The sequence below is a fragment of the Petromyzon marinus genome, chromosome 3 (genome assembly GCF_048934315.1).
Source record: "Petromyzon marinus isolate PM22_M1 ecotype Great Lakes invasive population chromosome 3, UKy_Petmar_22M1.pri1.0, whole genome shotgun sequence".
NCBI classification, from domain to species: Eukaryota; Metazoa; Chordata; class Hyperoartia; order Petromyzontiformes; family Petromyzontidae; genus Petromyzon; species Petromyzon marinus.
This window is the reverse complement of record NC_133669.1, coordinates 4151509-4168881: the sequence shown is the minus strand read 5'-3', so window position 1 is coordinate 4168881 and position 17373 is coordinate 4151509. Positions and strand designations below refer to the sequence as shown.

Below are 17373 nucleotides of genomic sequence, written 5' to 3'. Positions count from 1 at the left end.
ACAGGGTAGTGACTGATTACAGTAATTGTTGCAATGTTCCTTTGAACCCGGCTACGTGAGTTCAATTCCCAAGCCATGGTTATCGTCGGTGGAAAATGAAAAGTCTAACCAGCACTGAACAGCGTGGTGAAGTGAAGTCAAAGCCAGAGGCCTATTTTCAGTGCATTTTTATTATTTCGTTTATTCCTAGTATAGAAGTCGTTGCTCTGGGCCTCTGCGAGGTCGACTCAGTCTCAAATGAGTATCTTGTGCGATGTGTGAACATCACCTCGAGGAAGACAAAGGCGGCGTGGCGTGGTGCTGGCCAGCCACCCACCTCGTTTGCCATGCCGGCCTTAATAGGTGCTGCTCGCTAACAGCACTTGCCCCGGTAGTCTGTTAAGGCTAAAACAGGAGAACTTTGTCTTTGTTACCGGTGCTTGACTCTGATTGGGGGAGCGGTTGTGTAGTGGTTTAATGCGCTGCGCTACGAACCCAGCGACCCCGAGTTCGATTCCCGCTCACGACCAACACCGGTGACGATTATCTGAACCGGTCCTGGGCCTCCCCTTTATCGACTCAGTCTCAATTGAGAGTACCTGGTGCGGTGTGTGAACATTGCCACTCGGGAGACAAAGGCGGCCGGGCGTGGTGCTGGTCACCCACCCCCTCGTGTGCCGTGGCGTCCTTCATAGGTGCTCATGAACAGCACTTGCCCCGACAACCTCTTTATTGCACGGTGTGTATGTACGTGCTTGTGTGTCATTGTGCATTTGCTCGTAACTAACTCCGCTTGTAAAATAAAAAAAAATGGAATTCGTCGCACAAAACCATTAAATCATTCAAGTATAAAGATGATGTAACTTAGGATTGCCAAAATTAATGTAAGGCTCTCTTAATGGACTGGATTTTCAGCTTGTTTCATGACTTACAACTGCAGTACTCTACCCTTGCAATGTGTTCAATTCACCCTGCCAAAGCGGCATTGAATTAAAATTCATTCACTTCCACAGCCAGATTCACATCTTGTTGAAACAGCCAGAACCCATCGCTGTGGCTATAGCCTGGCACCCCAATGCAGGCGATGGAGACCTGAGAATGGGGGAGTCGGGGGGGGGTTGTTCTTCCAGTTAAGCCCGGGCGTGCATCAAAACCTGCACTGGTGGTCGTGCGCGCGCGAGATGTGTGGGGCCATTAGCATGACGGGTCTGGTACGAGAGCTGCGCTTTGTTTCCTGCCTTCGGGTTGATCGATTGAGAGTGCGCACGTTGATTAAATTACCAGCAAAACCACACCCACCACCCCGACTCCTCTCCACTCTTACAACCACTGAAATCTGTCCCTCTCTCCCCAACCACCACCCATCACATATGCCCGCCGCATCACACGGCTGAATGCATGTGTGTGTGTGTGTGCGCGCGTGTTTGTGTGTGTGTGTCATCTGGGCTAACTCTGCCGGACCGGCTGTGACCCTGCCTGATGGAGGGCAAGGGACGGTTAACCCCTGCAGTGTCCAATCAGTCCATGGCGGCTCGTGATGGGGGTGGGGGGGGGTGAGGGGGTCCCTCAATAGATCGCTCAAAAATGGGAGCTCGTTTATTGATTGGGCCACTTTAAAATGGCACTTATGGGCCGGGGAAGTGGTGGGTTCTCTGGAGGTACACACACACACATGCATACATACGCGCGCGATAATTCACGTATTTCTCAACGTGGTGAATAGGCCGTTGCCAAAAGTGTTAGAATCTTTCACAACTTACATATAAATAATAACACGTGAACATTTCCAGCCCTGTGTCAATACGCTGCTATACAAGTGTCTCGTCGCACTGTGGAGGGGGTTGCGTGACTGTGTAACTTCACCACGCTGGTCAGTGCGGGCTGGCGACACGGGAAGAAACCCAGGGACCCCGTCCGGATATCGCTCAAACGCCGATGTCGGCTGTGGCAGGTAAGTGGAATTCAGGTAGCCGGATTCATAGTGCAACGCGCTAAGCACCACACCCCCTGCTCCTCTCGACGGTCGGCATCTCCTTATGTGCGTGCGTGTGCCCCACGCACGCCCGAAGCCAGAAAAATTTACCCTCCTAAAAATGATTCTCGAGGCTCTGTGAGACATTTATGGGTAAATAAAGTCTCGTGGTAATGAGCGGCGGCGGTGGTGGTGGTGGTGAATTTCGATGGTCGAGACGAGTGACAGAAGAGGGTGGAAATGCACCCGAGAGGTCGACCTCGGTGGGGACAGAGCGCTGAGATCATCAGTTGTTGGGCTGGAACCCAATTTGAATCGTTCCATCGCAGGATCGCGAGAGATGACGGGCGCCTCGCGGAGACCTTCGCCTAGCAGTGGATAGATCATGGCTCATGAATAACGCATTCCAAGTCTCCTGTGTTCAAACCGTCTGACGTAGCACGTGGTGCTACATCGCGCGTAGTTTTAAGAATATATATGCAAATTAATGATAATTGTCAATTCCCAGTCGTTAAAATGCTGATGAAGTTGCGATTCCTGTTGATAACAAAAAAAACCCAGGCCTCAGTGCGCGTGGCGAGGGGAGAGAGAGAGAGAAATGCGCTTTTCGAGCGGCTGCTGAATAAAGAGCATGGATTAGATAAGCAGGATTCACGACCCCGCGATGTCACGGAGTGTGTCCAAAATCACCGGGCCGCACACTCCCCCCCCCCAAACACCACCCCCCCCCCCACCGCCACCCCTCGGTTTCACTTCATAATCACCCACGGCAACGACAAGCGACAGCCACCGCGGAAGCGTGAGCGCACCATGCGATGACTAACGACAACAGCAGCAGCAGCAGCAGAGGGGTACATTAGTTAATGTAGGCGTATGTCGTAACCGTGATGCCATGTGGATGAGACACGCGGACGACGAAGAAGACGGCACGACGGCTGAAAAGTGCGCGGAGATGCACGGGATGAGGGTTTGCACGCTTCGCTTTCGCACCCGAGAGACACAGAGAGACACAGAGAGAGCGACACAGAGAGACAGGGAGACAGAGAGAGAGACACTGAGAGACACAGAGAGAGAGAGACACAGAGAGAGAGAGAGGGACACAGACACAGACAGACACAGAGACAGAGAGACAGAGAGAGCAACACAGAGAGACAGAGAGAGACACACACAGAGAGACACAGAGAGAGAGACAGAGAGAGAGAGGGACACAGACACAGACAGACACAGAGACAGAGAGACACACAGAGAGAGAGGGACACACATCGCGTGGATTAGGAAGCATTAGTACGTTTAGAAATGTACATTCTAGGGGAGGGGGGGAGGGTACTCCCAGCAAAAAAAAGGTTTTATTGTTTTTAAAAGCCGCATCGCTCGAAGGGATGACGACCGGTGGTCGAGACTAATTACGGAGTGGCAGCCGAATAAATGGAAACACGCCCGAGAGACATCGAATCACGTTGCAGGAGACTGAAATATTGCCGCATCGCGAGGCCATTGGGGATTTCATCGGGGATGCGTTCATTCAGCCGTGGGTATAGATCACACGGCCGATGATGCCTTTCGAAAGAGCGCGCCAACGGTGCTCATCGCTCGCCTTTCGCTTGGCTGTCCCGAGCGCGTGCTCGGAATTCCCCGTTTCTATGGAAGGGGGGCAAAGTCTCTCCGTGGGTCAAATGTTTGACTCTCCACGGAGGTAGTCACCGAAGCAGCCCTCGAAGAATGATGGGATGAGTCGACGATGGTTGGGATTGGGATAACCTTATGATCGTGTTCTGGCACAGTATCACCGGTGGTATATAATTGTTTTAACGTGTGATGCATGTCTGACAATATACATAGGAATAATAATTCGCAATTCACAATCAGCTGCCGGATGAAGGGTTGTCCATGCCTCGTCGGTCATGGGTGTCGTTTGACCATACTTCACTACGCTGGTGAGCGACGGTTGGTTCGGCGTGGGTCGCCGAACTGGTTCAGAGATCACTCACCCGCGACGTGAGCCGTGGCCTGGAATCGAACGCAGACCTCCATGGGCGTACAGCGCAGTTCTCTCACCACCGTGCACCCACTGCCACACACAAACACACACACCCCAGTGTGTGTGTGTGAACAACAGGCGCGCGCGTACACACACACACGTACAAAAATAGCCACTCTCGCAAATATGCATACAGTGCGCTTGCTCTAGTGTGAAACGCAGAGGCAGAGAGAGAGAGCGAATCCACCCCCCCCCACACACACACAATATTATTTTATTAAATATGACCGCGTGTTTTACAAAATTTAGTTTAGTCTTGATAAGTGAAGTAAATCGCGGCAGTTGCACGAAGGGCGAAACGTTTCACGCAATTTGCACTTTGGGGGGCGTCGCGAAGGCGAATGGCTCCCGGTGTCAGGGCAACGTTATCTGCCTCGTATGATATTTGAATCCGGACTATTTTGAGCCCGACGTGACCTTGAAACGGGAGCGCCCGGTGCGCATTCAGAGCCATTTTTTTTATCAATCCTTCGACAGTAATAAATGCCCTCCTCCGTGTCGTGGCGGCTGATGATGCATTGCAAATGGATTTGATGGCCCGGATCCTGCTAAAAATACCGCTCGCCGCGAATACGTCTTCTCGTGACATGACAAGTCTTTTTTTTCCTGGTGGATCATTAACATTCGGGAACTGACGTAATCTCTGCAACTCTGCCAATCACGATACCCGCACGCCGCATTTCTGCAAGACTTTAACCACTTAAATTTTTTTGCCCAAAAACCTACGAAAGTACGCATAGTGCCACGACCCTTCGTAAGGTTGACGATTAATAAGAATTACACCATGATAAATAATAATAATAAATACCTGTACATTTGTTATAATTACCACTTCCAACAACAACAAACGCATATCGCATCAAAAACGGCAATTTCCTCTCAAGATGCTGAATAAAAGTGCAGGCAAAATGAAGGTCAGGGTCAAGGTTAAGGTTCAGGGCTTGGGAGGTGGACACGGGGGGAGAGAGAGGAGAGAGAGGAGAGATAGCAGCGCCGCGACACAGCCCCTGAACCAATCATCCATGGGCCTTGCACAACCGCCAACAACAACAACGAGCCACAGGGGCAGCTGGGGCAGCCAGGGCAACACCAATGACACCAGGCCCCCAACCAGGTGGGGCTGGGAGGGGTCCATTAACCAATGTGCTATTTATGCTCTATGAAGAAGGGCATTTGCTTGAAACGTCGCTTATCATATACATAAGTCCTCCCTCCCCCCCCCCCCCCCCGTTTTAAGGCCACAGTGTTATTGGCGAATGTGTTTTTTTTCTCATGAGACTGGCTGGTTTTATATCTCTCCCACAGTTTTACGTCACCGCCCATACCACGCGCCCCGTGTATGGATGCCCCAATATAAACGCGCATTTACTTGTGTAACGATTGCGCTCGTCTTACCCAGGAAAGCCCTCGCCGAGTCCCGCGGATTTCTTTTTTTTCAGGAGGGTCCTGCCACGTTTTCGCGGTAGGGGGCGATGATTGCAAATATGTACGTTGAGTATTCCAATGGATTAGTTTAACGCGTAGTAGGCTTTCGTAAGCCAATATTATCAATAATACAGGTTTCTTTTGGGGTTAGATCGCGTAAACATACATGTCAATTCTGATTGACATATTACAAAAAAACACATGTGAATTCTGGCTGTCGCCTGATGAGGCTGGTTGTAATTACCGTCGAAACGTCACTGCTCGAATTGTAAATGTTGTAGTGGGTTTGCTCTCCAACACACCCGTGTGCTGAACTAGTAACTAATTGGCACGTTTTGTTTACGTGACAAGCCCTTACTAATTGGCTGTGGTGGCGGATTTAACGACAGTTATATTCACGTGATGTAACCCCAATAGAAAACCTCTATCTATTATGGATTAGTTTTGTCGGTAAATATTCAAAGTTAAGCTACATTTTCACCGTGACTTATGCATCCAGCCATGCTTAGACACACACCGATACACTTTGTTTTAATGCTTTATTAATGAACGTGCTCGTATTACGTTTAAATGGACGCGCTGGTTGATTAAAATAAATGGACACGGTAGTTCCCTTTCCATTGAACTATCTACATTCATCACGTGAACATTGCGGCAACGAAAGACTCATTAACAGTACTGGTTATAATAACAAGCAATGGGATTTACCGCTCATCACTGTCAGCGGCCTTGAGCCAGTGCTGGGGCAGGGGAGGGGGCATTTTACATCCTAGACTATCGTCATCAACATCAGCAGCCATTCTCTATCAACTGCTGGATGAAGGCCAACACGATGTCTCAGATGTAGAATTGTTTCTTGATCCAAGTGCTCCTATTTGCGTCTCTCGGGGTGCTGTTCCGAGAGTGTACCTCTCCACCCATTGTTCGAGCGCTTTGTAGCTTTTGTAAAAAACATTTTTGTTGTCGTCAGTGCCGTATGCACTTTTCTGGTTCGTGCCACAGCAGCGGGCAATTCTCACCGATTGGAAATGTCCCCTCTTTGTACAAATTCGTATGTCACCCTTTGCACTATTCAATTAACTTTCTTCAAAAATAACACCATCCTCCTCCTCCCTCTGTCTGCCTCTTTATTTCATCACTTAGACTACATTATACACTGTACTGCATTTTCCAGATAATTCACATTTCATCTGGGGGGTGGAACAATATATATAGCCAAGTAAATTGCTTTGGAAACGTGTATAATGTAGGTCATGACTCGTTGGGCCATTATAGATCTGGAGCGACTCCTATCGCTCAGCTGCGCCCCCCCCCCCCATCGCAGCCTTCCCTTGGTCAATTTTCCAACTTTAGTTCAATCCCCCGTTGTTGTTTGCCAACGTGAACCGGTGGTGACACTTCCACGGGGTTTCGGCTCCGGCTTACGTTGTAACGTAACCCTTCCAAACCGTCACGTGGATGTACGCAGGGCTAATTTGTTTTTTTTTAAGTTAAGGCTATTATAGTACTGGTTTTTACGTAAATGAATGTTCTGCCTTTTGCACACCGTATTCTATCCTGGGGGGTAGAGTGGTGGTTAATCGGTTCTATGAACCTGGCAACTTGAGATCAACGCTAACATCAGTGGCGAGTAATATTTGAACCCATCCTAGTACCCGCCGCCCCACCCCCCCCCCTCCCCCATGATCAACTCACAGCGACCAGCAATGGTGAAGTATGGTCAAACAACCCTCAAGACTGACACGGCGTGTAGGGGCCCTCATCCAGCAGTGGATTGGCAAATGGCTGTAGAATATCGGCAGGTTAATTTACGTGAGTCGGATCGAACCTATAGTGGCAGTGATGTTGCGTGCCTTGCTCTTCACGAACCGGCAGAAGCTCAAAAATGGATGCAAATGTTTAACGCGACGACCGCTCGGCTTAACTCTGATTACGAATTAAATGAGAATTGTTCTCGGGGTGATTCTGACCCCGCGTTACTTTCCACGCGCACAGACTGTTAAAATAAAAACACACACAGCCTAACCGTTATTTTCTCTGTATTTGGGGGGAAGCCCGTTAATGTCAAGGAACTGAGAAGAATGGATGGAGGGCTTTTATAAGGATGGCGAAAAAAAAATTCTGTTTTGTCAGGAAAATTGGCATCCAGTGACCTAAGCGATGGAGGTCACGGAAACAGCACGCTGCGAAAAGCAAGATCTGGCCTGACTTGGGCGACGTTGTGACGGATCCAATTAGTGCTTGCAAATGAATCGGGGGGGGGGGGGGGGTTAAAATAAATTGGGGAATGTGGAATGTCGAGAGGGAGGGGGCGAATGGGGGGGATGGGGAGAACGTATTTTATCCCAATTTATTCCATTTGTGCTATTCCACGCTACATCACGTTATGAGATGAAGAATCAGTTTAGAAATGTCACGGAGCAGCGCGCCCTGTGTGTCGGAAGGACTGCTGCGGGAGAGATTTCTCACGTGACGACCTTCGCCTCGAGATATCCTTCAAGTGCGCTCGCCGTCCGTTAAACACTAGGGGGTGTACTTTGCCGCACTCACGCACCGCTATGAGATTGTGTGTGACGTGACAGTCATGTCCGCAATTTGTAATCCTCAGAGTGGGAATTTGGGCCAAATTAAGAGTCAAACTAAATTGAATGTGAAGGTGTTATGTATTTAGTCTGTGTGTGTATGTGTGAGTCACTGGTGACTGGGCTGAAGCCATCAACTCACTACACTTCAGAACCCAGTTTAATTACAGGTGGCTGAAACTCTGCATTCAAACCACCAGGACCTCAGTGGCGTGGGCTCAACGCTGTGACCTCTGAGCCATCCAGCCACCTAGCAAATGAATCTCGACTGAACGCGTGGGCGCTATTGTGAAGCCACATGAAAGGCGCTGATTAAATAACAAAAAAAAATTCACAAGGTCATAGTGTACGTATTCTAGCATGTAATTTGCAGGAACCCATTATTAGAATGCTTATGTAATTGTAGGGAGACCAAGACTATCCCTTATCCACATTATGGCAACAGTAATTCGCAACGACGTGGAACGTGCGAAGACCTGAATTCCATTCCTGGCCGTGGTCAAGATCAGTGGCTGGTGATATCTGAACCGGTCACAATGTCCCTTGAGACTTTTGGGCCAAGGGAGCATTGCATTCGGGCAGAGATTCACACGATATTCACTATATTGTAGAGAGCGCACGAATTAGCACACACACTTGTCTACTCGTGCATATGCACTCTCACAACAACGCGCAGCAAACCAACACACGCAATAGAGGGAAAGATCTCCCTGTAGACCGTTGGGGCAAGATGGTATGCATGTACACACACAAGCAGTCTTATAGATGGCGAAACAATTTGCACGCGCACCAAAATGTCTGGCAGTTTCAGTGTATAGACACACGCACAAATGTAGATACATTCGTTTAAAACTATTGGGGCTAGACAACGTGCATTAGTGTAAACACAGACACACACGCACAGACAGACATACACACACAACAAGACACACACACATACGCAAGACACATACACACGCGCACACGCGCGCCACGTGACACGCGGCGCGCGCTGTGCACGCGGTTGTGGCGCGCGGAGAGGGAACGACCTTGAGCGCGCCACGCGATTGGCTGCCGGCGGCTGCATGCGAAGCACGTGACTGGCGGACAGATGGATCGATTAGCGCGGGGAGCGCGGCCCTGCACACGTGTGAGTGTGTTAGTGGCACTGTGTGAGAGTGCCACGGTGTGCTAGTCCCTCTGTGTGCACCGCATACACACGCGTGTGTGTGTGTATTAGTGACATCCGTGTGCACCGTACACACGTGTGTGCTAGTCCCTCTGTGTGCACCGCATACACACGCGTGTGCGTGTGTGTGTTAGTGACACCCGTGTGCACCGTACACACGTGTGTGCTAATGCCACTTTGTGCACCGCACGTGTTTGCTAGTGTCACTGTGTGCTCGTGCCACTGTGCGCGAATGCCAATATGTGCACCACACACGTATGTGCTAGTGCCACTGTGTGCATCACACACGTATGTGCTAGTGCCACTGTGTGCATCACACATGTGTGTTCTCGTACCACCGTGTGCATCACACACGTGTGTGTTCTCGTACCACCGTGTGCATCACACACATGCGTGTTCTCGTACCACCGTGTGCATCACACACGTGTGTTCTCGTACCACTGTGTGCATCACACATGTGTGTTCTCGTACCACTGTGTGCATCACACACATGCGTGTTCTCGTACCACCGTGTGCATCACACACATGTGTTCTCGTACCACTGTGTGCATCACACATGTGTGTTCTCGTACCACTGTGTGCATCACACACGTGTGCTAGTGCCACTGTGTGCATCACACACGTGTGTGTTCTCGTACCACTGTGTGCATCACACACGCGTGTTCTCGTACCACTGTGTGCATCACACACGTGTGTTCTCGTACCACTGTGTGCACCACACACATGTGTTCTCGTACCACTGTGTGCACCACACACGTGTGTTCTCGTACCACGGTGTGCATCACACTTGTGTGCTAGTGCCACTGTGTGCCAGTGCCATTGTGTGTACCGCGCACACGTGTTCTCGTGTCATTGTGTGATAGTGCCACTGTGTAGTCCCACTGCACGTGTGTGCTCGTCCTTGTGTGCACCGCACGCACGTGTGAGCTAGTGGCTGTGTGCACTGCACAACACGTTTGTGCGCGTGCCACTGTGTGCAACGTACGCACGTGTGTACTAGCGTCTGTGTGCACCACACGCACGTGTGTGACAGTGTCTGTGTGCACCGCACACACGTGTGTGCTAGTGTCTGTGTACACCGCACACACGTGTGTGACAGTGTCTGCGTGCACGGCACACACGTGTGTGCTAGTGTCTGTGTGCACCGCACGCACGTGTGTGCTAGTGTCTGTGTGCACCGCACACACGTGTGTGACAGTGTATGTGTGCACCGCACGCACGTGTGAGCTAGCGTCTGTGTGCACCGCACGCACGTGTGAGCTAGTGGCTGTGTGCACCGCACGCACGTGTGAGCTAGCGTCTGTGTGCACCGCACACGTGTGTGTGACAGTGTCCGTGTGCACCGCACACACGTGTGTGACAGTGTCCGTGTGCACCGCACACACGTGTGTGACAGTGTCCGTGTGCACCGCACGCACGTGTGAGCTAGCGTCTGTGTGCACCGCACGCACGTGTGTGCTAGTGGCTGTGTGCACCGCACGCACGTGTGAGCTAGCGTCTGTGTGCACCGCACGCACGTGTGTGACAGTGTCTGTGTGCACCGCACACGTGTGTGACAGTGTCTGTGTGCACCGCACGCACGTGTGAGCTAGTGGCTGTGTGCACCGCACACACGTGTGTGCTAGTGTCTGTGTGCACCGCACGCACGTGTGAGACAGTGTCTGTGTGCACCGCACGCACGTGTGTGACAGTGGCTGTGTGCACGGCACCCACGTGTGAGCTAGCGTCTGTGTGCACCGCACGCACGTGTGTGACAGTGTCCGTGTGCACCGCACGCACGTGTGAGACAGTGCCACTATTAGCGAGTAAATCTCTGTGTATTCGCACCGCACGCACAAGCGCGCCTTTATATCATCCGCATTTGCGTGCGCGAGGCAGCCTGTATAACCACCACCACAGCCCCTTGCAGCTTCACAAATAGTGGAGAGAAAGAAAAATCTCAAAACCGACTGCACAGCCTTAATTTGACTTCATTTATTATTATTATTATTTTGAACGTATTTTTTAAAAGCCCGCCCACAAAGCTTTCTACCACTGCACGGCCATCTCCACGACCCCCCCCCCCCCCAACCTCCCTCTCATCCCCCTCCACGCTCACCGCCAACCCTTCCTCCAAGCCTCACCCAGCCCAACCCAACACACACACACCCTCTCCTCTCCACGCTTACACATCCCCCTACACACCCCGCCCCTACCACCACCAACACCACCTACACACCCGCTTCCCCGCTGTCTCATACCACGACCGCTCCCCGCAACACCGATCGCGATTTCGGTTACGGGCAAGACGAACAACGAACGAACGGGGAAGAGGTCCGTTGCAGTGATTTCTTTTTAAAGCTTCGTTACACCACCACCATCATCATCATCATCATTCTCCGAGGCGAGATAAAGCAGTCGTCTCTCCTCTGGTCAGCTCATCGACCTTGCGTTGTTTCATCTGTTCAGTGGGGGTTGTAGAAATATTTTTTATTGTATCTTTTTTTTTTAATTCCGCTGTTCCGGGCGTTCCTTCGAACCTGGTGGGGAGGCGTCGATACAGCGGCAGCGCCAGGCCCGGTAAGTAACAAGGCGAGACATTTGTTTGGCCATATAGAGGACGGAACAGTGGAACCGAGAAGAACTGGGAAGGCACGAACTATGTAACTCATCGCATCTCTCGCTCTATGTGGCCTGTGTGTGTGTGGGTTCCGTGTATCAGTAACACTCTGCCCAAGTTTGGTTGTTCGATGTTCGTGGTGGTAACGAGTGGTGTTGCTGATAGTACGCTGCTTTATAAAGTACCGTACCGTATTCTGTCTTGTTTTTTTTCCATAAATGATCGGTTGAGAGTGTTTGACTGTCGCACGCTGCGCGATATAGGGTCACTCCTAATGGCCAAAGTGTTGTGTAACTTTTAAAATGGCTCGCCAAGTGCGTCTCTGAGAGCGTACTGCGGCATTGCGAATGATTGCTGCTATTTCGTTGTAAAGGGGCCCCTTCTAACACCCACTCTTCCCCCCCACCACCAACTCCAACAACCACTCATTCACTCACGCCGACAGCCACCCACCAACCATACACATCCACTAACCAACCACACCCGCCCCTCACTCCATCCCTTCTTATAGACTGTTAAATGCCTTTCTTAATATCCTGCAAAAAAAAACTAATTTCCGCCTTTGCGGCAACCCAGCGTTCTCCTGCGCCTGGTATTTGTTATCGGTCTTCTGCGCTGTGTGTACTTTTTTGAACACTGCGATTGCGCTGATATTTTGTGTAGATCGCTCCGTCTGTCTGCTCACATCATTTGGTGGCTGTACGTGCGCGCGCGCATGTGTGTGTGCATGTGGGTGGGTGTGTGCCGACTGCGTGTGCGCGTATATGACTGCGTGTGTGCTCGACTTTGCGTGTGTGTGTGTGTACAAGGTTCCGGGTGACACGCAGCTTGCAGCCTCAGCTTTAGTAACAAATGAGCGGCCAAGAACAATTCCCATCACTTGTACAGAATTCTTTACGGATGAGTAAAATCAATCACGCTACCGGAAAGATCCACTTTGGAATCATAAGGCTGATGGAGGGGGAGGGGGGGGGGAGTCGGGCTGTGACGCAAGCTGTCTCCGGTCCGCTATTAATTACACTCACTTTACATTATTACTCCTCTATGTTGAGATTTGTCTTACGAAACAATGCAGTCGGCGCTACGCGTTGGCCTCCGTGTAGAGGCGCGGAAGGGCTTTTCTGCAACTGATGGGCGATTCAGCACCACGGACAGCGCCAATCTCCACTCGCAGCCGCCGTCGTTGTAGCAGTGGCGGCTACGCGCACGCATTTGCCCGTGGACTGGTCTAATAATCAGCGCCAATGCCTCGCTGGGTTGTTTTCTTCTTCTCCTTCTTCTCCCTTCCAATTGCCACCGCTGTATTAACATTTGCACCGCCGAAAATCGGCGAGCACTCGGGGAAAATTGCCTCGCAAATGTGCAAATCAATGCGGCTCTGCACGACTCTTGAGAATCGTGGCAGTGCAGCATCGTCGCATTCAAGAGCGCGTGGTACAACGCGCAACGTGGACATAACGGGGGCGTTCGTCAATTGTACGTTACCAACGTATGCATTGCGTCCTTTATTATCGTTAAACGTCGATTCCCACACGTGAACACATATAACCGAGAAGGAATATGCGAAATGCCCTATTTGCCGGATCCTGCTGGAACAAATTAAATGTGGATACAGTAGTTCAGTATTTTTTTCTTGGGTGAGGTCAAATTCAAAGCGTGCGGCTCATGCGAGCGTGGTGCAGTGGTTTTCTCCACTGGTGACGCTGCACTGGTGGTGACAATTCCATGTTACTTTGGTGAATGATGGACTGTTATTCTTAGGCCAATCCGATGTTCACTTCCCACAAAGTGGTACTCACATTGTTGGCTATTTGGACAGATGAAAAGCCCGATGAGGTGAACCGTAACCAGGGATTTAACTCGGACAATTACCGGTTGTGAGTCGAGCTGTCTGCCACAGCGTCCACCCAACCCTTTTGGTTAAAGAAAACAGATCCATTGTTATTAATTCGGTTCACTCTCTAAGTCCCCTTTGTTGCATTCACGGTGATTTGCTCTAAAGTTATACGTTAATTGAAGGCATAATGGTTTCATTTTGTAATGATAGGGCATGTTACACAATTCTAGATTCTAATTTTGAAAAACGCTGGTTGCGACACATAATGATAACTTTGTCTCCCACGGTAATAATTCGTGGTGTTCCCTGGTCATTCTTTGAGAAATAAACGGTACATCTGCACGAACACTCAATAGGGTAATCCTGTGCCCAAGCTTTTATTGTCGTGGGAATTGTTCAACGTTGGCACTTCGCGGTCCGTGTAGCTGAATTATTCCAGTGTAAATGATTCCACGAGCAATGAAGATGTTGCATTCCCTGCCGTTTATTATTTTAGGAGTAGCAAAATACACACACTTTATATACGCATCTCAGCGTCACTTTTTCATGCTATTTTTCCAATGTACGTGGCCGTATCCTTGTGTGTATGTGTGTGCATGCATGTGCCTGTTTCCCATCAATGTTAAGGGTGCCCATTAATGTTCAACGCTCGGTAACAATTTGTATCCCGAACCTATTCTGGGCCTCAAATAGTTCAAATAGGCCTAAAATGAGTGAGTGGCTTGGTGGGTGGTGTGGCGATCAACCGCATCAATGGGGGAGTGAAGTCGATGGAGCTTACTGACCACACCACGTGTTCAGTGCCCTTAATAGATGCTCGCTGACAGCACTTGCCCCAAGATAATGTTCAGGCTACACGAGAGGTCTTTGTTGTGGGAGTGTGTCCCTATGTGAGTGTGTGTGTATGTGTGTGTCGTGCATGTATGTGCGTGTTTGTTTGTCTTTGTTGTATGTCTGTACATGTGTGCGTGTCTTTGTACATACACGCTGTGCTTGTATATGCGTGTGTGTCTGTCTCTATGTGTGCCTGTGTGCATGTGTGTACGTGCGTGCCAGGTTCTCAATTTCCATTCGCCGTGAAACAGCCCGAGGTTTTTTTTTTTCTTTCTTTTTACCGGCGTCAGCAGTTCACGTGTGACAGATGGGAGAGCACACATCACGAGCGGAATAAAGAGAAGAGAGCAAGTGGGAGAGCGAGGGAGAGAGAGAGAGAGGGAGCGAATGGCACACACACAATCCCTATATGTCTGCCCAGTCGTCCACAATAGCTCGTTCCATTATATATCGCGTCTTTTAAAAATGAATACCACTTTACGCAACGTTGCTATTGGATCGATTTGTACTTTATTTCAAAGAGTGTTTTTTTCCCCCCAAATGGATATACACACATGAATGCCGCGGATGTAAATAACAGACAAAAAAAATCAGCCCTTTGTCAATCCACTGCTGGATGAGGTGTGTGTGTAATATTTATTTATGTACTGCAGTGAATCAGTTGAGGGCCGCTCTGTGACCCGAGCGCCTGGCTCACCATTGGAAAGTCACGAGTTTCATATCCCGCTCAGGAGACTAATTCAGCCATCATCTGTGTGCGCGGGCGGGCAGGGGGGGGTCGATAAAATTCGCACCACTTCGTGGCGAGTCAACGGTAGTTTTCCGGGTGGCTCAGCGATTACCAACCACGATGGACACGTCTCAATCATTGGTCGTGCACGTGGGGGGACACGTTGACCTTTTCACGCAATATGTTCTGCATCGCTGGATAACTCACCACTCAATCAGGCCGCGAAACGAAAACGACAAAAAATGCGGCCCCTATTAAAACCGCGGCGTTGAAATACGTTCGATATAGGTCTTGGTAACGCCGAGCGACGATTGTACAGTAGCAGAAGGCCTCGATCGACTCTTCCTGATCGTCGCGAGAGTCTCCCAACACCCACCGCCAGCCCCCTGCGCCGCATTTCGTCGAAGCTTACCGCTGATGACATCCCGAGGTCACCAGCTCCATTTTAAGACCTTAATCGCCCTCCCTCACTTCTAAAGGAACGGGAGCGGGGGGTTGGGAGGGGAAGGGGGAGGGTGGTCAGTGGGGCAGCGGCTCACCAGACGCACAGATTGTCACGGTTATGTAGGACAATTGGGTTGATAACGGTTTAACACGTGGGCAATGGATACCAATTGTAATGTAAATGCATTCATTAACCCCCCCCCTTCCTCCACTTCCCATAAGAAGGGCTTACAAGTGACGTCATCACATATATCCCTCTAATTTAAGCAACGAAACAGGAGGACTTCTCTTTTAAATTTAAAGCTTTCGCGACTGCAAGGATCCATACGCTTTGGTTCTATTGGGTAAAGTCACGTGACTTTACCCAATAGAACCGAAGAGTAAGGAGGACTTCTCCACAAATCTGGATGTCGCCTGATGAAGCTAGTTGTAATTACTGGCGAAACGTCGTACAGAAGATTGTAAATGTCGTGGCTTGGCTCTCCAACACACCGGTGTGCTGAACTAGCGACGAATTGGCCACGTTCTGTTTACGTGACGACCCTTACTAGTTGGCTGTGTCGGGTGGTGGCGGCTTTTAACGACACAACATTTATATATTTACGCGATCTAACCCCCCCCCCTAACCCCACCCCCCCCCCCTACATTATGGGTTGATAACGGTCGCCGTTGTCGGTGTAGCTGCTCGAATGCGTCGCGCTCCCTTCGTGCTATGCGGTGAAACTCTGCGGAACGCCGAGGGCGGGATTTGTCGAAAACTGGCAGGCCGTGCTATAAATACAGCGGGATTATTAAACACGCTCGCGTGCGCATGCACACTGCTTATAATGCACACGCCATATACGTTGCAGTGCGACGTAAAAGACACGCGCAAGGACGTTGCTGTTGTGTCACCAAGGCTGCTGCTGCTGTTGGGGGCAAAAATGGTGCTTCGCGAGCACCGATTAAGGCCGGGGGTGGCACGCGTGCGAGCGTGGCGGTGCATGAGCGCGCTGCGCTACGAGCTTGGTCACCCGAGTTCGATTCCCGCTCACGGCCAGTGGCGATTATCTGCGCCGGCCCCTGGACCTCCACTAGGTCGACTCGGCCTTAAATGAGTACCTGGTGCGATGTGTTAACATCGGCTGGGCGTTGTGCTGGCTCACGCACTGAGCTACCGCCGCCTGCATACCTCAGATTAGCACGGCTGGCCACGTACGCTGGGAAATTAGTTCAACATAATATATACACGTACATACGTAAACGCATAAACACAGACATGCACACACACACACACACGCACCCTTCCTGTAGAAAATCTAGACTTGATGGACATGTGAGAGATCTGAGACCTTTGCACTGAATGAACATTGTTTTGAAATCGATATCTCAATTAGCTGCACATCGCAATATCAGTATCGCAATCAAGCCAATTCACGTTTTAATATCGGGATGGCACGAGATTGAGGTGCCTTAGTAAATTATGTCCATATAAATAATTTACTTATGAATTTTATCTCTAATTTATAAATAAATTGTGCGTCAAAGTGGACCTGATTTCGTTTTAGCTGGTGGACCTGAGGTGTGGGGGGAAATTCCACATTCCCATGACAGTGGAGAGTCTCTCAACTGGACCACCATGCTCTAATGAGCAATGTAGCAGCCCTCATCTCCACCGGTGGCCTGATGCCAGTTGGAGAAATTCCACATTCCCATGGTGTGGGCCAGTTTGTTTTAAAACAACCACTGTCGACTTCTCGCTGAGGGTTATTCATTGTATCATTTC

General features: G+C 50.2%; 1 protein-coding gene across 3 annotated transcripts in view; it reads left to right on the top strand.

Annotated features, from left to right (window-relative positions):
* Positions 1-17373, top strand: part of LOC116952091 (synaptotagmin-2) — a 305791-nt gene that overhangs the window by 120748 nt on the left and 167670 nt on the right. The window contains exon 1 of one of the 3 annotated variants that reach the window (XM_032971134.2): positions 11343-11723. The exons of 1 other annotated variant lie outside the window; for it this stretch is intronic. The gene's annotated coding sequence lies outside the window, so the exon portion shown is untranslated. Of the gene's footprint in view, positions 1-11342; positions 11724-17373 lie in introns of those variants that run through there. One more of the 3 variants, XM_076072826.1, reaches the window with a different exon arrangement.